General features: G+C 37.6%; 1 protein-coding gene and 1 pseudogene across 2 annotated transcripts in view; one reads left to right on the forward strand and one right to left on the reverse strand.

Moving 5' to 3' along the window:
• ALDH1A1 (aldehyde dehydrogenase 1 family member A1) overlaps nt 1-25,451 on the forward strand; it is a 174,811-nt gene that overhangs the window by 11,244 nt on the left and 138,116 nt on the right. The gene's annotated exons all lie outside the window — the stretch shown is intronic.
• On the reverse strand, nt 9,959-25,443 carry LOC105718631 (cytochrome P450 1A1-like; annotated as a pseudogene).

Here is a 25,451-nt window from a genome sequence, read left to right on the forward strand (position 1 = left end):
CACTATTATTGTGTTGCCATCTATCTCATCTCTTAGGTCTAGTAGTAATTGTTGTATAAATTTGGGATCTCCAGTGTTAGATGCATATATATTTAGAATTGTGATATTTTCCTGTTGGACTAGTCTTTTTATCATTATGTAATGTCCCTCTATCTTTTTAACTGCTGTTGCTTTAAAGTTTATTTTGTCTAATATAAGAATAGCTACTCCTGCTCACTTTTGGTGTCCATTTGTAGGAAATACCTCTTTCCACCCCTTTACCTTAAGTTTATGTGAGTCCTTATATGTTAGGTGAGTCTCCTGAAGACAGCAGAAACTTGGTTGGTGAATTCTTATTCTTTCTGCAGTTTCGTATCTTTTAAGTGGAGCATTTAGGCTATTTACACTCAGTGTTAGTATTGATATGTGAAGTACTATTCTATTCATCATGTTATTTGCTGCCCCGATTCCTTGGTTTTTTCACTACATTATTGTTACATAGGTCCTATGAGATTTATACCTTGAGGAGGTTCTATTTTGATGTATTTAGAGGATTTGTCTCAAGATTTAGAGCTCCTCTTAGCAGTTCTTGTAGTGGCAAATTCTCTCAGTATTTGTTTGTCTGGAAAAAACTGTATCTTTCCTTCATTTATGAAGTTTAGCTTCACTGGATATGAAATTCTTGGCTGATAATTGTTTTGTTTAAGGAGGCTAAAAGTAGGAGCATAATCCCTTCTAGCTTTTTGGGTTTCTGCTGAGAAATCTGCTGTTAATCTGATAGATTTTCCTTTATAGGTTACCTGACACTTTTGCCTCACAGTTCTTAAGATTATTTCCTTTATCTTGACTTTAGATAACCTGATGACCATGTGCCTAGGTAATGATCTTTTTGTGATTAATTTCCCAGGTGTTCCTGGAGCTTCTTGTATTTGAATGTTTAGGTTTCTAGCAAGGCTGGGGCAGTTTTCCTTGATTATTCCCTCAAATACATTTTCCAAACGTTTAGATGTCTCATTTTCCTCAAGAACACCAATTATTCTTAGGTTTGGATATTTAACATAGTCCCAAGATTCCAGGAGGCTTTGTTCATTTTTCTTAAATTCTTTTTCTTTGTCTTTGATTGATTGGGTTAATTCAACAGCCTTATGTTCGAGCACTGAAGTTCTTCTGCTTATTTGATTCTATTTCTGAGACTTACCAGTGTATTTGCATTTCTCTAAGTGTGTCCTTGACCAGAAGTTGTGATTGTTTTTATTTATGCTATTTTGGTGAAGACTTTACCTTTCATATCCTGTATAAGGCTTTTTATTTATTTAAGTTCAACTTCACCTTTCTCTGGTTCCTTCTTGATTCTTTTTCTGGCAATTCGGAGATTTCGTCTTGGTTGGGATCCATTGCTGGTGAGCTGGTATGATCTTTTGAGGGTGTTAAAAAAAAAAACCCTTGTTTTATCATATTACCAGAATTGTTTTTCTAGTTCTTTCTCATAGTCTGGGGTAGACTACATCAGAGGAAAGATGTGGGATTCAAGGACTGCTATTCAGATTCTTTTGTCCCACAGGGTGCTCCCTCGATGTGGTGTTCTCCCCCTTTCCCTAGAGATGTGGCTTCCTACGAGCTGAACTACAGTGATTGTTTTTGCTCTTCTGGTTCTAACCAACCAGTTGAGCTACTGGGCTCCAGGCTGTTACTGGTGAGTGTCTGCAAAGAGTCCTGTGATATGATTCATCTTCAGGTCTTGCAGCCCTGGATGTAAGTATCTGCTCTGGTAGAGGTAGCAGGGGAGTGAAGTGAACTCTGTGAGGGTCCTTGGTTGTGTTTTTGTTTAGTGTGCTGGTTTTATGTTGGTTAGCCTTGAGCCAGAAGGTAGTTCTTTCAAAAGTGCATCAGCTGTGGTCCTATAGGGAGAATGCAGACTTGCCTTAGGTATACCTGGTTAAGTATTCTGGTTTCTCAGGCAGTGAACAAGACCATAGAGCTCCCAAGAGATTATGACTTTTGTCTTCAGCTACCAGAGTGGATAGAGAAAGACTACCAGGTGGGGGAAGGGATAGGCATATCTGAGCTCAGCCTCTCCTTGGGCAGGGTTTGCTGTGGCTGCTGTGGGGAATGGGGGTGTAGTTCCCAGGCCAGGGGAGTTATATTCTCATGGGAATTATGGCTGCCTCTGCTGAGTCATACAGGTCACCAGGGAAGTAGGGAAAAGCCAGTAGTCACAGGCCTTACTCTGTTCCCACACAGCCCACAGTTCTAATGGCCAATCTCACTCCCACTGTGTCCCCGCCAACAGCACTGAGTCTATTTCCAGACAGCCAGTGACCAGGGCTGAGAACTTGCTCCAGACCACCAGCCTTCCTGTTGAGAAAGCAAGCGGACTCACAGTTTTTCAGTGTCTCACGCAGCCTCCAGCAGCAATCCAGTTCTTTCAAAAGATCTGTAGATTCTCTCAGCTTTGCTGGTATGTTCCTGTGGTAGTTGTTGGAGCAAAAGTTCATGCTGTGAGTCTCCACACACTAGTGTGTTGGTCAGAGAGGGAGCTGCTAGTTAGTTCTGCCTCCTACCCACCATCTCAATCCCCTCTCTTACAAGCTCCTTTAAACAACCAGCTCTCATCACCAAGGGAATGACACCAAGTCATTCTTGAGAGCTCTGCTCCCATGACCCAAATACCTCCCACCAGGCTCCACCTCCAACACTGAGGATTACATTTCAACATGAGATTTGTAGAGGACACACATTCAAACCATATCAATTGTTAAATCAAGGGATATCATCTTCTAAATCATTTCACTGCCCATTGCAATGTTACCTTTGGAAAGCCTTTACAAGAAATACTATTCTATGACCCAGAAAGGTCTAGTGAAGTAGATTGCCAATCAGTAAATATTTTAAATGCTCATGAATTATCCAGTACATGTTCAATGACTTTACATTTAAGCCACTTAGCTAACTACTGCTAGGACAATAGGTGACATTCTGCCTTTAAAATGTGTTAAACTTTCTTCCTAATCTGCTGGACTTCTAAACTACCCTGTTTTCACCTACTCTGAGATAGCAAAAACCTTTAGTAATGCTAAACTAGATGAAAGCCAGGCAGAATGATAAGAGGCACACTGAGGCCCGATGAAGACTGTAAGTATGGAATGCTAAGAAATAGCTTAAGCTAGGTGAAGTTGGCATGGAGAAGTCAAGGAATGAAGACTCTAGAAAAGTGACCGTCTGTGCAAAGAGGTAAATTGGTAGAGATATACAAATATGCGTATCAAAGAAAAGCATTCATCATGTTGAGATGGTACAGTTCCCTTGACCCCTTTCACAGGCAGGAACTGAAGTGACTCATTTCACTCAGGCTGGCATTCCTTGCAGGAGGGAGCAATGGAGTGAGGGAACCAGAGTGAACGAACCCTAGAACCAGCTAGTCACTCCTCTCTGGAGGAAGCAGACTCTGTGCAGGCCCCTCAGCACTGTCAAAGCATGTTACAACCAATGCTCTTTCAGCTCTGCTGTCCAGGGATTGTCAAGTGCCAACCAGCTCAGTGGAGGGTCACAGTGGCAGCCTCTGTCCTCTTGGCACCCAGGTTCTTGTCCAGCATCCAGGAAGAATCAGGTCACACGAACTGTTTGAAAGGTGATGAATGAGGAAGACTTTTTGAGCGGTGGGTGGCTCTCAGTGAAAAGGGAGGCTGGAAAGGGAATGAGAGGTAATTCTTCCCTGAAACTTAGCTATCTCCAACTGTGCCCCTTTCTGAGGAAGTCGCACTGTCTGAAGTTAGCCACATTTATCTGTAGTCTCTGATGCTCAGTGGCTTCTCTGCTCGCCAACTCAGCTGCTTGTATCCTTGATGCTCAGCTGCTTATGTTGCTCTACCAGCTGAAGTCTTTTATGGGCACAGGATAGGGGCAGGGCAGGCCAAAAAGGCAACATTTGGGTGGAAAAATGGGGTCAGCTGTTTTCACTTAGGGCCTAGGTTCCAGGCTTAAGGGTGGGGCTCAGCGGGGAGCCCAGCCCTTCTCTATCAATGTCAAGGTCTATTTTACAAAAACAGGTTATTGCAAAGGAATTTTCAAATGCATATCCCATTTATATGTGTAAGAAGGGTAGAAGGAAGCTTGAATATTTATGACCAGTTTTAGAAAGAACAACTAAAATATGTGTATGTAACTGTATGACTATATATACACATTATGTACATGTATATGTGTGTATACATGCATATATATACATAATTGCATTATCCTTATTTTTGTCTACTCTAAGGAGTTTTGCAAGTTAGAGATAATAGTCATCTTTTTTATGCTTTGCATCTAAAATGTCTGGATTAGAGTAGGTGCCTGAAAACACTCACAAACATGAAATACAAGTGTTTTGTAGATATGAAGAGTTTCTTGATGGATCAATGAATAATCTCAGACATCTAAGGTTTTTTACTTACAGTGTTTTGTCTTCCTTTATTCTCAGTTACCAGCTTTTGTTTTAATTTAATTCATGCAAAACTTCTATATCCTGCAGTTTCAACTCACAGCTCGGTTTTCTAGTCTGAGAGTCTGAGGATTCACTATCCCTCTAGACCAGATCTACTAACTTTGTGACAGATACTTGCCACCCTTAAACGTTTCTTTACCATTTACGTGAGTTCACAGATGTGGAGGGAATTTATAAACTTAAATAAATAATATCTGCTCCATATTAGGCTTACGCTCTTAATATAGTATTGTATTTATAGTATTTTGTTTTTTGAAAAAAACCATAGTTTTGTCAGCATTATATTTACAACACATTCCCACATCTTTCTCTTTTCCTATACTTTTAACAAAATCAATAAAGGTATACATGCAGTATTTTACACTTGCTATTTGTAATATATTATTCCTTCTTTCCAAAAAATATACTTCTACATATTAACCATCTGCATGCATGTATCACACTTTAGTTTTAAATTTTAGTTTGGAATATTTTAAACACAGAGAAAACTAGAATGAAAAACATGATGAACAGCCTTCAACCATCATCACATTCTATGAAATTAAATATTATATCATTGAAACTCTGTGATACCTTCCCCATCTTAAATCCTCTCTCCACAGAATACTGGAATGTGCATTTATCATCCTCATGAAAGAATTTATTCCCATAGTATAAACACTTGAATATATTCATACAAAATACACCATGATTTTTCAGGTGTTAAAAATATTTATACAGGCTGGGCATGATGGCTTACACCTGTAATCCTAGCACTTTGGAAGGCTGAGGCGGGTAGATCACCTGAGGTCAGGAGTTTGAGACGAGCATGGCCAATATGGTGAAACTTTGTCTCTACTAAAAGTGGAAAAAAAAAATAGCCGGCAGGGTGGCAGGTGCCTGTAATCCCAGCTACTCAGGAGGCTGAGGCAGGAAAATCACTTGAACCCAGGAGGTGGAGGTTGCAGTTAGCTGAGATTGTGCCTCTCCACCCCAGCCTGGGTGACAAGAGTAAGACTCTGTCTCAAAAAAAAAAAAAAAAAGTAAATATTATAATATCTTGCTCCATATGTACTTCTGCAACTTTTTTTATTGAATGTTTCAGCAATGTATCCATATTGATTTATGTAACACTAGCATACTTGTTTACACTACTTAATTCTATTATATGAATACAACATAATTATGTATATCTAGCATATTATTTATGAGCATTGGGTTGTTTCCAGTTTTTCACTATTAAAAAAAAGCTACAATGGATAATGCATACCTTCTTTTGCATATGTGTGAGGATTTCTCTAATGAAATTCCTAAATCTCAAGCAAGTCATCTTCAAGTTTATTTAAAACTTTCAACTGTTTCTTCATATTACATACCCAATCAGAGTGAATGCAAGTTCTCATTTCTCCAAATACTTATCACTATTTGTATTGACCTATTTGTAGATTGTTTGCCAACCTACTTGTGCAAATGGTATTTTAGTTTGCTTTAATATCTATGTCGCTAATTATTACTGAGGTAGGTATCTTTTCATGCTTGTTGGCCCTTTATATTTTTACCTACTTATAAACCTTTCCCATTTATTGGAATGGAGATTAGTGACTTTTTCCTTATTAATTTAAATAAAGTCTTCTTAATTCTGGATACTTAATCATCTGTCTTCTTAATCCTCTGTCTACTCTATGTGTTCCAAATATCATTTTTCACTCTCTGGCTTCTTTAGCTTTTTTTTTTTGTTTTGGTTTTTTTCTGTTGAGTGGTAAAATTTCAATGTAGAAAATGAACTGCTTTTTTATGGATTGCATTTTCAGTATCTTGTTTAAGAAAGTTTTCTTTATTCTTCTAAACATTTAAGCTTTGACTTTTTTTTATTAAGGTCTTTAACCTACCGAAATTGATTTTCTGAATGGTATAACTTTGGAATGTTCTAGAGACACAACTTTATATTTTGAGATGCTGCCAAAATTTCTTTTAAATTAGGCATATACTGTTGAAAGTATTGGCATTATGGAAGCTACATAAGTTTTGAGTTGAGTTTGATGTCGATTTTAATTCTGCATTAAGCCTTACCTGAAGAGTATCTTGAGTATATTCATCTTTCTAAGCCTCTTGGTCTGCAAAAAATTAGTACTAGGCTGGGTGCGGTGGCTCACTCCTGTAATCTCAGCACTTTGGGAGGCCAAGGAGGATGGATCACTTGAGGTCAGGAGTTCAAGACCAGCCTGGCCAACATGGTGAAACTCCAACTCTACTAAAAATACAAAATTATCCAGGTGTGGTGGCACACACCTGTAGTCCCAGCTACTCAGGAGGCTGAGGCAGGAAAATCACTTGAACCTAGGAGGCAGAGGTTGCAGTGAACTGAGATCGTGCCACTGCACTCCGGCCTGAAGGACAGAATGAGACTCTGTCTTAAAAAAAAAAAAGAGTACTAATGCCTGTTCCATGGTTTGTGTCAAAATTAATAATTTAGAAATATCTACTTTGTTGCCTGACACACAGAGTACGCTGTTAGGGACTTGATCTCTGGCAGTGAAAGGAAATACCAGTAGCTTGAGAGAACCGGAACAAATCGAGATGAATGCTTGCTTATCTAATTTTAGCATAGCAAGGTGATGATAAATAAAAATAATATCCTACATTTTGGAAACTAATAATGTGAATGTCTATTGAGATTATTGAATCAGACTTTCCCTCTGTAAGTCCCAGATAGTCCTAGATAGTTCTAGGTTAGGAAGTGAAGATTCAGAGTTATGCCCAGGACAAGGGCCAGAAGAGACAGTTCTCTGGGGCTGAGAGAAGGCTCCTTTGCTTCTTTGTTTTACTGGCCTCAAAGTGTTCATAAGCTGAATGAACAGTTCTAATGGGGATTGGATTGGTCAGGGTAGGGAGTAGGTGGGGGGACCTATCCTCAGGGAGAAAGAAAGCAAGGATGAGGTCTGGGAACAGTCTGTGCTTAAGCAGTAGGCTATAGAACTTTTTCATTTTTCTGGTGTTATCCTTTCCAATAGCCCCAAGCCTTCAAGTAAATTTTCCTCCAAATTACAGCTAAATCTCAGTTACGCCCTTGAAAAATAGGTAAATTCCAACACCCATGCTTGGATACAAGTTGTCCAAGGAGAGAACGGTGATCCTTCTCTCCGTCAGAATGGACTGAAGACATGGCAGATGCCATCAGATGACAACGTTTCTGGTGGAGCCGATGGCGCTGTCAGCCACCCAAGCTTTTGTGTTGGCAAGATACAGTGGTCAGAGTGGGAGAAGCTCAGTGACATTTTGGAACGCACTTGAGATGTTGCCTTTGGAAAGTTTCCTAAATACCAGGGACGTACTTTGATTGTGGTTCTGGAAAGACATATGAGGGCTAATTTCCATTAAAATGTGCCATAAAAATGAGAGGAAGGGAGAGAGAGCCTGGAGCAGTAGTGTGTACTTGTAATCCCCAGGAGACTGAGGTGAGAGGATCACTTGAGGCCAGAAGTTTGAGATCAGCTTGGCCAACATAGCAAGACACTGCCTTTACAAAAAATAAAAATAGCTGGATGTAGTGGTGCATACCTGTAGCCTCAGCTATTTGGGAGGCTGAGGTAGTAGGATCACTTGAGTCCAAGACTTTGAGGCTGCAGTGAGCTACAATTGTGCTACTGCCCGCCAGCCTAGGTGACAAAGTGAGATCCCATCTCTGAAATAATAATAACAAAAAAACTTTTTAAAGAATTAAGTGCTTCATTGATGAGACTTGGACCTTGGACCTTGTAGATTAAATAAAGTGTGAGAAGACTGAACAGAGTTTTAGGCTGAGGAGTTGTAAGCAACACAGTAGAAATTAAAATGTGAGCAGAAATGTCAGAGATACTATTTTTACCAGACATTCTTAGACACTTCCTTTTTGCTATAGCTTTTCCTGTTCTCTCACTAAATCCCTTCATTTAATCATTAATTCATTCCATCATTCACCAAACATTCAATCCAACATTATTGAGCGTACTACATGCCTCAAATAGTGCTAGGCACTGGAGATACAATGGGAAGCAAAACAGACTGCCCCTGCATTTGGAGAGCTTGCATGGTGGTGGAGATCAGCCTTAAAATAATGAATGTAACTAGGTACTGGGGCAGGGATGGAGGATGTAATAAAGAGATCAAATGATTACACCCCAGTGCAGTACCTTATAGAAATGAATGGGACTATAATGTCTGGAAAAGGGAAAATTAGGTTTAGTAAAGGAATCTTAAAACATCAGAAACTCAGAAAGACTTTTAAGAGCCATTAAAATGAACATTTTGTAAGTTGATCATCTCACTGTGCTGGGAAATGATATTCATGCACCATGCTTCAGTATACAGAGATAGCAAATAAAAACACTTTTGTGTGTAGAGTTTATTCTTTGTGGGGCCTGATAGTCATACTGAAGGGAAGTAAACTATTCTGTGGAAACAACTTGAAGGATAAAAGACCTATAAACTTTTATTGCTTTTATGTATTTTGGCTCTTCCAGTGTTAACAATGTTTATGATAGAGAACATGTTGACTGCATCCTGCATTTTTTTGTTTATCTAAAGAGAAATCCAGTGGAGTATTCCTCACAGGGAATTTGTTTTTATAGCTTGTTAAGCCATAAAAACAACTCCCTTTAGCTATTTCTGATTTAAAGTGCATGTAGCATAGTGGGTTTTTTTTACTTGTTTATTTAAAGCATGACTTGAATTTTGTGAGGAGGTCCCATGTGAATCTGAAATATCAAATTGTGTATCTACACTTCCAGAGTCCAGGAACCATCTGCAAACCAGGACAAATTTCACAGCCTAATTAATAATTATGTAGATAGTAAAATCCCAAAGACCCCTTCTGCCTTTCTTTAAAATAGTTCAGATTTCTTCTTGTGTTATTATGGATTGATATTGCTTCTGAATTATAGGTTTAACTGGGAATAAATTAGAGAATTGCAATGTGGGAGATGATCCTGTTCTTTTAAATTCTGGGTGCAAGTTACTTCTTTAAAGAACTTGAGACCAGGCACATCCTGCACTCATTTGCATCAGTGGATAATGTTTCCAGACTGATCTTTGTCTTTATAATGTTAACAGGAATCCCCAGGGGCCGTGGCTACAAGGAGGCCCGGGAGATGTGTCTGCATATACTTGTGTGAAGCAGGATATTTAATTCCTATAACTGTGCTTTTAGACTTCATACATGTTGACTCTAAGTCTTCACTCATCTTGGATTACCAGAGGATGCATATATCCATATATTATCACTTCTCTATAGTTATAATGATTTCTGTGAGTAGTTTCCAGATTATTTAAAGTATTTTTGTTAGTACAAGTTTATATATATATATATATATATATATATATATATATACAGTTATACTATGTTGTTTCTGATTACATATTTCATGAAATAAATTATTACTTTAGGATAAGTAAATATACATAATTAAAATGAACTTATTATGTATTAAATGACAAAGAAAAGCTATTCTTATTTTGCTTTTACACTTTCTTTTCCCAGTTTTATTCTCACCCATGTTTCTAAAATACATAAAATACAAACATAAATTATACAAAAAGCCCAATAGTATACTATTTAATTATGCTGTAGGAGCAGAGAAAGCATGCAAAATAGCATTTTACAATACAAGGTGTTGAAAGTATAAGATTTGCTTATTTTTAAAAAAGTGATTAGAAAAATGTAATTCTTTAAAGAAAATATCAGATAAATAGATACCAAGATTTTCACAGTTTCTAGTCAACCCCATTTTCTTGAGTATACAGAAAATTTGACAAGTAAAGATATAAGAATGGTTTCATTTTGACACACTGTCATGAGGATAATATAAATAATTTCAAAAGCTTTTACAGAGAAACACAAGCTATTCAATTGTTAATTCCCAAGAGAATATTGAATTTATTTATATTGGAAAAAAAGACTAAGCATTGACTTTAATTTTCAATGTCTCCGAATTGCTTAAAAGTTCTCTACTTCATACATTGCACATCTTGGCCAAGATCATCGTTATCTAGAGAGTCACACTTCTCTCATTGCTCTCCCCAGTTGAATTAGACCCCAGATGTTCTCTTACCTCTCAGCTTGTATTCCACATCCTTTATAATGCAATTCCACTTCAAACTTTCAATCTGAAATACTAGTTCTTTCACTGTCCATTTTAAGTTCACTTATATGCCTTAGCTCATTAACAAGTTCAGTTAATAAAGCACATACTTAGTGCTGAGTCCTACATTTGAAAGCATTTAAAAAAAATCAGCAGCCACTTTTATTCTCATAACATGCTACTATGGGCTCAATTGTGTCTCCCCACTCTGAAATTGATGCATTGACACCCCAACCTTTAGTACTTGAGAATGTATTTGGAGATAAGGTCTTTAAAGAATAATTAAGTTAAAATGAGACTGCTAGGGTGGGGCCTTACTGCATTATGACTATTGTTCTTATAAAAAGAGGGAGAGACCCCAGGGATGTGTGCATACAGAGAAAAGGCAGTGTGAGGACACAGCAAGAAGGCAGCCACCTGCAAGCCAAGGAGGGAGGCCTCCCGAGAAACCAAGTTGGCTGGCCCCTTGATCTTGCACTTTCCACATCCAGAACTGTGAGAAAATAAATTTCTGTTGTTTATGCTACCTGGCCTCTGGTATTCTGTTATTATAGCAGTCCTGGTAAATGATTAATAATATACATATATATTTAGTATGTACCAAAAGAAGTTGGTAACATGGTGAAAACACCAATTTGATTTACAATTAAATTTTTAATTCACAAAAATACATGATCTGATACAAAAATGGGATTGAGGCAATCCCTGTCATCTCGTTCCCTCTACTTCTCTAACTCTAGCCTAGCTCATCTACTGTCACCATGCAATGCTCTCTGCTAGACTACTCTAGCCCCCTTCTCTGGCCCTCTTCAGCACCCATTCCCTAAATCACTGGAAATATTTAACATCAGAACTTTATTCTGAGCCCTATATTTCAAGCAAAGATGAGTATACCTGTTTATTTGAAGCTGGCGTAAAGGGAAGGTAGACAGAGTCCCCTTGCCTGCCTGGTCAATCCGCCACTCACTTTTCCCTTCCACTTACACCCACATGACACCTGGGACACCACTGTGTGAGGCTCACACTTTATTATTATATTAAAATATCCTCACAAGACAATAAGTCTCATGTTGAAACTAAAGCTATACAACATACTTTATAAAATATGTCACAGTGTTGAATTAATAGTATAGCTCAGAGATGTGAACTATACATTGCTAGTTAAATAAACTCAAATCATCTATTTTTCTGAATTAAATAAGAAACCTATCGCTCATTCCGAGAATCTAAACAGATGAACTACCTGAGGAACGGAGTCTGCTTGGAGTTGGTATGGTTTTGGCCTCATGGCTAACCCATATGTAGGAGTCAGGTTTAGCTGGGCTCTGGGGCATTTTTTCAGCTTGAGCTGCTGCAGAACAGTAGTGATGAAAATGAATATCTCATTCCGTGCAACATCTTCTCCCAGACACTTCCAGATGCCCGTTCCAAATATCAAAACTTTCTGAAGACTTTTATTCAGTTCTCTGTTTTTGTTTAGAAACCTCTCAGGTCTAAATAAGTTAGGATTATCCCAAATAGTTCTGCATAAAATAGACAAAAACAACATTTTAAAAAGGAATTATTTTCTCACTTTTTGCTATTATTGGCAACTTTTCCACAATAATTTTGTTCTGCATGAACTACTTTAAGTTTAGAATATTCCTTATAAATTGTATATAGAGAAAGGAAGTATACATAGATGAGGTATGTATACATATATGTATAAGTACTTTTGGAGACATACGATTATATATAATTACAAATATATATGTCACTTTTGCTTTTAATATTTGACAAATCTAATCAGATTTCGTACAATTACACTTAATTTTCACTAAAATGACTATCAATTCATTAGTGAATAAAATACTTAAAAATCTACTTTATAAATTTTTCTGAGTTAAATAAGAAACCCTCCACTCAGTCTGAGAATCTAAGCAGATGAACTCCCCAAGGAGCAAAGTTCTGCTTGTAATTGGGGATAGTTTTAGTTTCATGGCCAACCCATACACTGGAGCCAGATCTAGCTCAGCTCATCTGCAAGCTTGGCTTGCTAACTTTAAGGTGTGGGTTAGCCATAAATTTAATTATTTTAAATGACGAATTCCATAAAATTCTCATAAGAATATTCCAAATTGATGACATAAACAAAAATTAATAAATATTCAATATCTTTTGTTTTAAGCAGAATGAATAAGAATTATGAGACTGGGCCACATCTCTCACTCTGGTAAAAATATATTTAGGAAATGATACAAATGATAAATATATTTAGAAAAATATATTTAGGAAATACAGAGAGGATCTGGGTCTTCAGAAAGCAACTCTAATTGAGGGATTGCCCACAGTTCCCAAATTACCGTGTACCTGATTCTTTCTTCTATCTTAATCTTTTGTTACCGGCACCATATTTGGCTTGTTTATGACAACCAATGTTAGCATGTTTTCTGTAGGTCCTAAACCATATATCAGGGACTGACCTGGCTTCACAAAGAGCTGACCCTCTTTGTGTGTAGATGTCATCATCTCTCCAGAAGGAAAAATTGGTTTCTGTCTGTACCAGAGGCCACAGACCTAGAGGATTAGTTCTCTACACGGTTCTCCAATGCATTTTGGTTTGATCTCATAATCTTTTAAAAATAATTTATTGTTGCTAACATTTAAAAGTCAGATTTTCACATAAAATGTGCATTTCCAAGGTCTCTTTTATAATTGCAAAAACTGACAACACTGGGACAATGTCCTGCTTGCCAAAAGTTTACTGAGCTGAGTTAAATGTGGCAGATGACACCCCCCACCACAATGCTTCGCCGAGTGCAATTCACTTATTTTTGGTATTTTTCATTGCTCAATAGATGCTTGAGTTTGTGACCTATGCTTTAGATTAAGTATGAGGGATTTTCTTATAATATCAAGTCTTGAATTACATACTCAGCTTAAACAAGTGCCTCCATACAAATGGTATTTCTTTAGTAGTATCCATGTTAACTCAGTTTGTTTGAACACTACTCAATATTCATTATAATCACAAGTTCCTGGGTTATTATTAATAGAATACTTAGGATTATACTAAGTAAGAACAAATGTCATTAAATATACATTGGCTGTATTTCTTCTTATAGTGGTTTTAAAATGCTCAGCTGTGGAGAATAGAAGTGTCAATCTCTGTGACAGTAAGTGTTGCAGTGGGATAGGATATGCTTTGTCTTCTACCATCTTTCTGTTTACAGAGATTGTGAAGCTGCTGTTAGGTACACAGGATATAATCACCTCCCTCTCTAATAGCTTGGAGCGAAACATCAATCAGATGAGATCTTGGGTGAAGAGGAAAGGCTGTATAAGATATTTACCCTCTGCTGAGTGCATAAGAATGCAGTCTGTCAGTTACTGGAAACATCAAGTCCTGACCACCACAGGTAGCACTTGGTTTCCATTACATAAAATTTACACATTTGGATTTGAGTTCTACCTCTGTCACCTTCTGAACAGGCGACCTTAGACAATGTGTTTAACCTGGATGAGGGTTTTTTTATCTATAAAATTGGGATCATGATAGCACCAATGCATCATGTTATTATTGAGGCTCAGGAAAGATACTTCAAGATTTTGTGCCCTGACCACAGTAAGAGCCTGTAATCATCATTCTCAGCACCACCATCACCACTATCATTATCCTCACTTTCATTGCTTCAGGTACCCTCATCTCAGCCCTCTCTTTCATAGTTGATGAGAGTGAACTTCTAACTTTATTTTATTCAACAAATATTTATTGTGTGCCAACTATGTGTGAGGCAGTAATCTAGGTGCTAGGGTAGAGGGAAAAGTATACAAACAAAAAAAGAAAAAAAAAAAATCCCTGCTTGTGGCTTACATTCCAGTGGGGGATTTCTGACTGCATTTCAATATACTAGCCATGACCATGCAAAAGGTGAGCCCATGAAGTCCTTGGCCCAAATCTCTCCTAATGAGCCCACTTTTGAAATTGAATTTGCCCTATATTTTTCCTCAATTTATGTCAATATGTCACCCTTTGCATTATAGATGAGGAGAGAAACGGAACTTCTTTCCAATATCTTTCAAGAGAAACAGGAGTGAAGTGTGGCTAAGAAGAAAGTAAATCTTTTTCAGATTAATAAACAGTAAACAGCCAAGCAAGCAAAGAAATTTATCCAAAGATTAATTTTGGTGACTTACTCATCATGGTTTACTTGATACATGTCAATAAATGTGCAAGTTTTCCTGGAAATGAAATAGCCATTCAGAGTAATGTCTGCTGCTGTACTAAGAAAGCAAAAAACAGCATTACAGCACATCCTGTCAATTCAAATTACCCATCCTTAAACTGCTACCTGCAACTCACAGACTATTTTTATTTTTGTCTTTTTTTTACTATAATAATGTATCTTTATACATCTTCATTCTCTCATTAATTAAAACAATTTCCACTTCTTGTCAAATTAATTATTTTTCTTGCATAAGTTAAGATACTGTGCACTTAATATATTCAAAGCACTTCTATGAGCTAAACATTTCTGTAGAAAATTGTCTCAACATTTTATAACAGCATTGACCATAAGTAGGCAGATCAAATTACATCAGGAAACAATTAAGGGAATTATTAAGTACTTCTGTGTGCTCAATGTGTTTGTGTCTATTATTAATAGATTAGAAAGACAAAATATCACACTTTTTAGTACTGGGTAGAAGGAACAATGGAATTGGAGCAAGGAAATCCGAACTTTGGATGCTGCCCTCAGTGAGGTGTTGAGCAAATCCTGTATCTATTATGCACGTCTATTTCCTAGCTATGAAACAAGGGTGTTGGTTGTGTTAGATGGTATCTAAGTTGCCACTAAAGCAAATATTCTATTTCTCTAGTCTCATACTCAAACTCCTTCCTGAAACCTGTTTGCCTCTCCCATTTATACCTCTATAATTATTCATGGATTGGATTCAACCATTTTATGTTTCCTTGTGGCAGTCCCTACCTCATTACCCTACTCTCATACCCACTTCCCCAAGACAAGCAGAAACATTACAATTTGATGAGTTTGAGAGAAGGCATACTACTTCTCTCAATGTAGAAGTACATTGTCTAGCTACTTCTGGGTTCTCTCTTCAGATTAGCCAATTTGTAATGAAGATTCATCTCACCTACAATCAGAAATAGGCTGAATTTATTGTCCTTCAATGGAGACCTGAAGGTGTTTGAACTAGCCAGAGACTGAGAAGAGAAGTATGTCAATTTTGAGGTCTACTTGATCTAGCTCTAAGCCACATTGTGAAAACTAGCTCTGATTATTTAAAGAGCTAATAACATAATTTCTATTTTACGCATGGTCTATTTTGTGGCTGGTACTGAACTTTGGCAAATGATATGAATGTTATTTATTGAGTTTCTCAAAACCCAACAAGGGGAAAGACCAAACAAGCAATAGACTCGCTTTTTGGAAGGGTTACCTTTTCTCATGCATGGCCACGTGCCTATCTCTATCCACACTCCCTCTGTGTATTCAGCTGCTCAGATTCTACTCATATAAGAAGTTATATGCTTCTGTTTTACGGAAACCTGGTATGTAAAATTTTATTTCACTGGTATTAAAATATAAGGGCAAATTGTAGAGTTTCCCTCTCTCTCCTTTTATATTCCTTAAGTTTCATGTACATATATGGCTGTCCACACAACTTTTAAGAAACACATATGCAATAAATATTTATTAGGATATGGTTTGGTCTTCCGTGTGTGTGTGTGTGTGTGTGTGTGTGTGTGTGTGTGTGTGTGTTATATGTAATAGCAAACTTTTGCTGGCCAATGAAAGGAGTTCCTTAGAACTTCCAGTGGAGTGATTGACTTTTAGTTTCTTCTCGTGCCCGCGAAATTCAAATATAAACCATTGAATCTCCCAGATGGAGAGAGATGGAAGGGGTCATGGCGCCAGGGAAATTTTTGTCCTAAAAGCTACGCCCCCTCGTGGACCCAGAAAGAGAACACATTCCCTCACTTTTACTTAAGTTTATTTCATTTAGTTTGTTTAAATTTATTTTATCATATTTTGTGCCTTTTATTTTCATTTTAATTGAAAAACAATAAACTTCCAAGTGTAGTAGAATAGATCAGGGCTAAACAGTATAAGTAAGATAGCTTTTTTGTGTGCACAAAATTCCTGGTTCATATCTCACTGCTGTCATTAGCCAATGCAGTAGTCCTTTTAATTTTACATTTTAATATATTTCCTTAATTTTAATAATACAATGAATACCTATGTCCTAATACATATATCTCCCTATTACTTGGACCCTCAGATGAGTTTACCAGGCCCTAATTAGATGATCGCTTTCATTCCAAATGGTGCCTATAAATTTGGCAGAGCCTTTCTGTTCCTGGGTGCTTAGCAGAAGTGTAGATAATACTCTTATGAAGCACCCAAAGTCATCTTATAAAAGTTGTTGGGACAGAAGAGTTGCTTTTAAATAGGTAGGACTTTAAAAAATTTTTTTAAGTTTGTTAAAATGAAATTTGCTTTAACTGAGAGAGGATCTGACAGAGCAGCTAGAAAAAAAAAAGGATCACTGTGAGAAAATAGTCACTGTGTGTGAATAAAGACAGCAAACAATGAGCAAAATACAGGAAACTATGTCACTTGCTACCTGGCCTTGACTTTGCTCGGCTGGCAGTCTTGCCCTTCAGGACACTTAGCTAAGGACACTGCATGCTCTCACACCAATGACTAAATGATTATATCAGTTTCCTGGGAAGAGAGATAATCCCACTCCTTCACTATTTAAAGGGATAGGGAAGAACAAACTCTAAGAATTCTAGTTTTTCTTTAATAATTTTTAATTGTGTGGAATAAAAACAGGTCAAACTACCAGAAATTTGGTTTCCCACAGATGTATTTAATGAAGCTATCTACCTAGTCTATGCTGGCATACATTTGTGTGCTGATTCTGGAATAAGATTCAGTAAAGTTTCAAGTGTCTGCAAATGAATACTCTGTTTAATCTAATTGTGACATTAGCTTCTTTAGTTTACTGTCCAGCAAAATTCTAGGCTACTAAAAACCAATCCATATCAGAAGGAAGCTAAGTCTGCTCCTTAGATGAAATTAAGCAAGTTTGCATGACTTTTCATAGCCAAATACATATTATGGTTGGAGTATCCGTTGTTTGGACTTTCCATATTTTTCTGTCTCCATGATTAGTACATATAAAATAAAAGCTAATGACAGCATAGTTTAGTAATGAAAAATGTTCACAAAATATGCTTTTGCTGAACACAAAACTTGTATTATGTTATTTAAAAATAATATTTAAAGTAATATTAGAATAATAACACAATATATATTTTAAAGTACTTAAAATATTCCAATATCTTAAGATTTTTCAATGCCTCCACCCCACCACTGGTTGCTGTTTCAAAGGAGAATTATATGCTTACCAATGCGGAATAGTAAATGGAAGAAAAGAGACATGTCTGAATATTTCACTTATGAAAGCTTCTGTGTATGGTAAAATTCTCCTGTCTTCAAATCTGGGTGGTTTCAGCCCAATGTTTCCATCTTTAAAAAGATTATTTTTTTGATTTAAAAAGAAAAATGATAATTGTAAGAATTATATTTTTCATCTGAAAGCATATTACAAATTTCTTCTTGAATTTTGGCTCGAATTTCTGGATAGTGTATCAAATAAAGAAAGCTCCAATATAGACATATTGATACTGTTTCAAACCCTAAAAAAGAACCAAGAGACCAAGTGTCATGGAAAAAAGCATAGTTAAATCAGTTTGCTCACTTTATTTCCTATTTGACTGTTAAGAATTAACAAAAAGAAATCTAAAGAAATTAGATTAAGAATTTAGAAGTTAGATTAAGAATAAGAATTAGCAGAAGGAAATCTAGCCAAAAAATAATAGAAGGACCAAAGGCCAGGAGGGGACACCTGCTTTCTGCCCTTTCTCCTGAGAGCTCTTACAAAAACAAAAATCATCACCAAAATGATGAGAGGAGTGGTCACCTCTCCAGGAATGACTGCCAAGTCAAGAATCATTTTCAGGAATAAAACACCTAAAACAGAAAAATGTCTATCTCATTTTTGTAGTTTTAGACATAGACTAAGTAGTCTCTCTCCCTTTAAACATTTAGGAGGAAAATCCAGACTCTTCAAGATTAGTTGAAAGCTCTTCTTACCTAATGCACTAAGATGGCAAAATCAAATTTTTGCAAAATCAAATTTTTGCAAAATGAATGGCATCTCTATCCTAATTTGATTATTTTCACAGTTCTAACCACCAGACCCAAATCCTGCAAGGTGAGTCACTGACCATAGACAGAAGAGGAAAGTTGATGGAGAAAGCAGCCTGGTGACATGGAAAGGGATGGAGGCTTCAGCAGCTGACTTTATACTCATTCATGGGAGGACCTCAGTGCCTCCACTTAACCTCAGTGAATCCCAGTTTTCTCCTCTAACTATCCTACCTTACAGATTTAGTCATATTCTTTCAGCAAATATTTACCAAACCCCCTGATATCAAGCGCTAAGAATCCAAAACAAAAATTCACAGACTAATGAGGAAACTAAGTTAATAAAAATAAGATTAGAAAGTGGAAAGCGCTATAAAAGAATTAGGTGCAGAGTGGTTTGTCATTGTTTGTGGATTAAACAAGATTATTATTTTTTAAAAGCACCGGGACCAGGCGCATTGGCTTATGCCTGTAATCCCAGCACTTTGGGAGGCCGAAGCGGGTGGATCACTTGAGGTCAGGAGTTCGAGACCAGCCTGGCCAACATGGTGAAACCCAGATTCTACAAAAATACAAAAATTAGCCAGGGTGGTGGTACGTGCCTACAATCCCAGCTACTCAGGAGGCTGAGGCAGGAGAATCGCTTGAACCTGGGAGGCAGAGGTAGCAGTGAGCAGATATAGTGCCACTGCACTCCAGCCTTGGCACAGGGTGAGACTCTGTCTCAAAAGGAAAAAAAAAAAAGAAGTGTTTGGTGAATTATAAGCCATTTAATGGCTATCTAGTTGATTGCCTATTCCTTCTGTCCTTGGACTTCCCAGGTTGTTTATTAGGGTGACTTTCTAAATTATTTCTGCTCTATGACCATGGGTGGTTAATCTAAGAATGGGCCACTAGCCCAATATAAATCTTCCTTAGGAATAGGGAAGAGGACTGTGAAAGATCATCCTTTCTCTGGGCAGCTAGATCTATAAAATCTAAGTTCTGAAGATATGATTTAGTGGTCTTTCACCCATCAGGTGGACCTAAGAAAGCATGTTAGAAAAATAAATGAGGTAGCAAGGAAAGAAATAAAAGATAAAGAGGGACCTTGTGACCTTACATTCACCACTTCTACCTTCAGGAGACCTAGGTACACTCTTGTTCCTAGGTTGAATTATTTCCCACTTGAACAAGCTAGAACTGGTTTCCGTTACTTGCGACCAAGAGAATCCTACACCCCCTCCAAAAAAAATTAATGCTGTATATACATGCAGAATATTTTTATTAACTATTGTATTTTATGGTAACTATAGACAGAAGAAAAGGAACGTCAGTGGAGAAAGCAGCCTTCTCTTTACAGATGACTTGGAGAGACTTTGGACATTGCTATTGTTTAGCACTTCCAGAGGGAAGTCTAATGTGTGTGTCTAGACTTTAGAATCAGTATACAAACCTTCAACGTATGTATGTCTTTCTCACCAGGCTTTGGACCAATGGACCAATTACATCAAAAGTAATTGCTTTACAGAGACTTGGAGAGAGAAAGTTAGTGACTTAGAAAGAAAAATTTAGTATTCCCTTCTCCTGAAAGAAAACACGACTAAACTGTTCACACTTCTCGAATTATTTACATAGACAAATAGCATTGATGGACATATACGCTTTGGCTAGTGTAAATGTACAGCTCTTTGATTTTAGAGAAGACCAACACTTCATTTCTTCTAAGCTTTAGAAATAACAAATTTTAATAAACTGAAAAATTATTTTGCAAACAGCAATGAATTTGTCTTCCAGTTCAGATGAAAGTGACAGGGTGGTAAAAACCATTCCAATTTGTTCTCCTATAAAAAGAACCAACAGTGAAAGTCATGTTTATCTTAACTCCCATAATCAGCATAAATAGCTTCCACTTTTAATATTCAAGATAACACATTGCCATGTATCTTATCTACTAATTTCCCCTTTCTTTTTTTTTTTTTTTTTTAAGACAGAGTTTTGCTCTTGTCACCGAGGCTGGAATGCAATGGCGCAATCTCGACTCACTGTCACCTCTGTCTCCCAGGTTCAAGCAATTCTCTTACCTCAGCCTCCTGGGTAGCTGGGATTACAGGAATGCACCACCACAACCAGCTAATTTATGTATTATTATTAGAGACAGGGTTTCACCATGTTGGCCAGGCTGGTCTTGAACTCCTAATCTGACCTCAGGTGATCTACCCATCTCTGCTTCCCAGAGTGCTGGGATTACAAGCATGAGCCACAGCGCCTGTCCTTATTTAACCTTTCTAAGCTTCATAGATAAAACGTAGCTAAGTACACCAATTTGCTTGGTATTGTTTTTTAAGGGATAAACTTTGGAGTTAAAATTGAGAGATATATTCTTTGTGGGAAACAAAAAACCATGAATATGCATTTAAACTTAGAAAAAAAAAGCCGAGTGACTAATCAATGTAACATCTACATGCAAAACTACCATTAATTGCAGTCTTACTATGTGGCAGATATAGCAGTAAACAAAGTCTGCACTGTCTTTCAAAACTCACATCTCTGGGAGGTAATAAATCATCCTGCTATAGAGAGACCTGGAGAGAGAAAGTCATTTTTTTCCCATTTATTTCCCACTTTGAGCTGAATAATGAGTCACCAATTATTTACATCTAGTGCTTGCCCAGGAGAAAATTCAATTTTTTTTGAGCATACACACACATACACACACAACAAAAATTGATAGTTTCTACATTGACAATAAGTTGCATTTTCAAAGCTGAGTAGTGAGTAGGTAAGAGGTATGCGTGGCTGGAAAAACACTGGACTCAGAAAGATGACTGTGTTTCCAGCCCCTCTCTTCCTCTATTTAGCTGTGGAATTTCTGTTAAATCACAGTCTCTCTTGGCTTCAGTTTTCTCATCTGTAAAATGGTAACATCAGAGTAGATGTCTAAGACCAGCTCTAGCCTTCAATAATGAAAGCTAAAAGGAAAGAAGGGCAAAAGCCAAGTGTGATGCACATTGTTAATTGCCCAACAATACTATTTTTCCAGAGTATCCAGAACAATTAGCAGTTCATCGACTAATGTAAGTAACTGTGTGATCACCTTGGCTTTTTTTTTTTTTTTTCTCAGCCTGGGCCCTTCCGTTTCTTTTACTAAATTCTCTTTGGTGATTTACCAGGCTCAGATGCTTTGCCAACTTTCTCAGCAACATTCTTGGAAAGCACTGAAGCACATTCTGTTCCTGGTGTTTTGAGGATAAATTCAGGCTGAGGACAGGGGATGTAAGACTCCCTAAGCCTTACAAGGGTGGGCTGCTATATCACAGAGGATTCAAAGTGAATCCTAAGCATTTTTTTTAAACCTTGGTGAGAAAGACATACATAGGTTGAAGGTTTCTATACTGATTCTGAAGTCTAAACACACACATTAGACTTCCCTCAGGAGGTGTTAAACAATTGCATGTCCACATGGAACAATTACATCAAAATCTCTAGGGGTGCATACATTTTTCAAAAGTTTTTCAAGGTGACTATGTGGCACTTCCAGTCATCTTGAGGACATTTTTTAGGGGAAAACTACTTGCCAGGATAATTATCCAACAGTTTCAACAAACTCACATTTCCAGTTGAGGACCATTTTTAGGGAAAAATTACTTGCCAGGATAATTATCCAGTAGTCTTAACAAACCCACTCAGCCCAGTTACAGCTTGGAAGGCTCACCTGTGCCCAGAAATCTTGCAGATCAGTGTGAGGAATCTGGTGCAGGAACCAAAAGAGAAGGATTTTGGCAAAGCTATGTGTGTCCTAAGAAACAGTCTCTTCCACAGCAGCAGAGGGCAGGAGCAGAATTTTGCTTGGAGGGAAAGGACTGGTGAGAACACCCCTTTCTGGAAGACAGGGGAGGGGTGGACCTTTGACTTGTGTGGGGAGGAGTTTGGAGCTTGATCAAGGACACTAGGAGCAGGAGAGAGGGGTGGAGAGGCTTTTGTGGCCAGGACTGAGTCTGGGGAGCTGGGAAATTCCACTGTGAGTGAAATCAGAGGGAATGCATTTGGAGCAAAGGCTTCTGGAGGAGGGAGTAGGATGGACATTGATCTTTGAAGAAAGCAGGACAGAAGAAGGGAGATGGAAAGACGAAATCACCAGCACGAAAATTGCTGGTGACAAATGAAATAAGGTCGAAAGATGTATATAGCAAGAAGCAGGGAAAGAGAAACAGGGAGGAGTAGTACAGAGAGGTTGCTCTGATGTGAGTTTTGAAATCCCTTTCTCCAAAGTGCTATGGGATTTTAGCACCAGGAACATGCACACAGCTCTCCTAAATTGTCAGCAAGTGCAGGGGCAAGAGGATCAGTGAAACACAAAATAAGGGAACGTAGGTCCACCTTCTCAGATGAGTTTGGTAGATTCATCAGGTAGATTCACCAACCAGACAGATCTGCATTTCCACAACTAGACAGTTAACTACTGAGTGCAATATTGGTAGCTTTGGTTTGAGACAATATTCCCATCTGCACCAAGGCATTTTTGCCCAATCTGGATAAATGCCAGTTTTTTGACATAATGCAAGTTTTTCTATGTAACCAGATAAATGACCTATGGTTTTAGACCACCTTCTTGTCAGGGTGTCTGCAAATTATTACATAATAGACTTTTTTTTTTAAGCATTGAAGTTTTTGGCTTCCTAAATATTCTCAGTTTTAAGGTCAGATTTAATGAGAGTGCCCAAGGATAATCAATGGTAGCCAGTACTTTTTCACAGAGGGGGAAAGCCAGCCCCAACGGGGAGTGCTCAACCCAACATACTGCGATATACCCGAAGGGTAACCTTCAGGCCATGAGCTACTGTGGTGTCAGGTTCAAAAAATAGCATGGGTTTCTAAATAGCTAGACTTCAAAAGTCACACAACCAAAAATATCTGACAAGAGCCTACAAACCACAGGAATTTTCTGACCCACTGGCAGACGTTTTGCTAATTGACACTTAATCATGTCATACTTAGATACTGTTAAAAAGTTTTACTCCTAATGTTTTTCCATGAAGTCTCTCCTTCTCTAGTATAACTAACTTCACATTGGATTAATGGATAGACTTTAGGTAGCTGCATCAAATTATTTATGCAAGTAAATTATAGATAATTTTATTATAGACAGCTATTATAGACAATTGATAATAGCTGACTAATAATGTGTTATTTAAAGGTTTGATAGGAGTAAGTAATGAGAATTGCCTTGCATTCCCATTGGCTAACAGGAAAATCCATTCTACGATAATAATTGTTATAGCTAATATTTATCATGTGCTTACAAGGATTAGGAATTTTAAAGTCATTTATAGTTCAGTTATTTCTCATAGCCAATCTTTGAAGGGATTGCTATTTTTTCCTTCTTTTACATATGATAAGTTCTGAGGCCCAGGGATGTTACAGAATTTGCTCAGACTAACAGTGTATAAGTGGTGGAAAAAAAGATTTAAAACCAAATAGTTTAACACCTGTGTCCTTTGCCTTTGATTATGCCACTTTCTAGTGGAGAATTTTTCAGTTGAAACCTGAAGCTTCTACTGCAAACAATAGCCATCCTTACTGATGTCACTTCATATAAGAAATTGTCATATAAGATACATCTAGTAGTACCTGACTCAGAGATTAGTTTAAAAAATGAAAATTACTTTATCTCTGTAAAGCACTTAATATCTGGTACATAATAATCATTCAAAAATAGTAGTTTTTGTCCACAGAAGAGGAGTATTCTACTTTTAGGAATTAAGTGAGTGGTACTTTAAAGAGAAGGTGATATTTGAAGTAAATTTAAAGTATAAATGGGAGCTTACTAGGTGGAGTTGGAATTAAGCAATATTAAGCAGAGAACATTTTAAAAGGAAGAGGTTTTCAAAAGAACTAAGTATGGTTAAGAAATAAAGTGAAATACAAGATGGCAGAGGTGAACATGGGAAAAAAATCTTAAATCAGAATCTCAGTGATTCCCGAGTCTTCAGTCTCTCTTGTAACCCACAGCTAGTGACTTAGTCCTGTGAATTCAGCCATCTACATGTTTCTCGTTTGTTGGGAAAAACAGCAAAGGAGAAAGGACTTACAGAGTGCCTACATAAATTGGTTTTGAGTAACACATAAACAAGGAACAACAAATGGCGGAAGGCTGCAGGAGGCCTCTGAGGAGGGAGGCCTCTGAGGAGGAAGGCCTCTCCATGCCTCATGTTCCTGTGCAGGGTGACCTAGACACTCTTACCATAAACATTGTGCTCAAGGATGTAAACCCCTTTGTCGCACTATGACGTAGCCAGACTTGTAAGCTCCTTGTAAGACCCACGTTCCATCAGCTGCACATAGATAATAGGCTAAAGACAACTACATGTTCTTGTTTTGTGAAACTCCCAAACTGCCACTGTTATCAATCCTTAGGATTACACACCAATTATGACTCACTGATTCACTTCCAGCTCACTGACTCACTCCACCATCACTCCACCCCTACCCTATAGATCAAAGTGATTGTAATCAATAAATAGTATGGCTGATCAGAGCTCAGGGCCTTCACTGCCTCCTCCAAAAGTAATAAGAGATGGCCCCCTGGTCCCACTCTTTGCATTCTTATTCTTTTTCTCATTCCTTTGTCACCATCAAACTTGGGGTACCCACAGGTGATGCAGGGCTGGCTCCCTACACTCATTGTCCTAG

The sequence above is a fragment of the Aotus nancymaae genome, unplaced genomic scaffold, assembly GCF_030222135.1.
Source record: "Aotus nancymaae isolate 86718 unplaced genomic scaffold, 86718_ANA_hifiasm-v0.15.2.pri h1tg000041l, whole genome shotgun sequence".
In the NCBI taxonomy this organism is placed as follows: Eukaryota; Metazoa; Chordata; class Mammalia; order Primates; family Aotidae; genus Aotus; species Aotus nancymaae.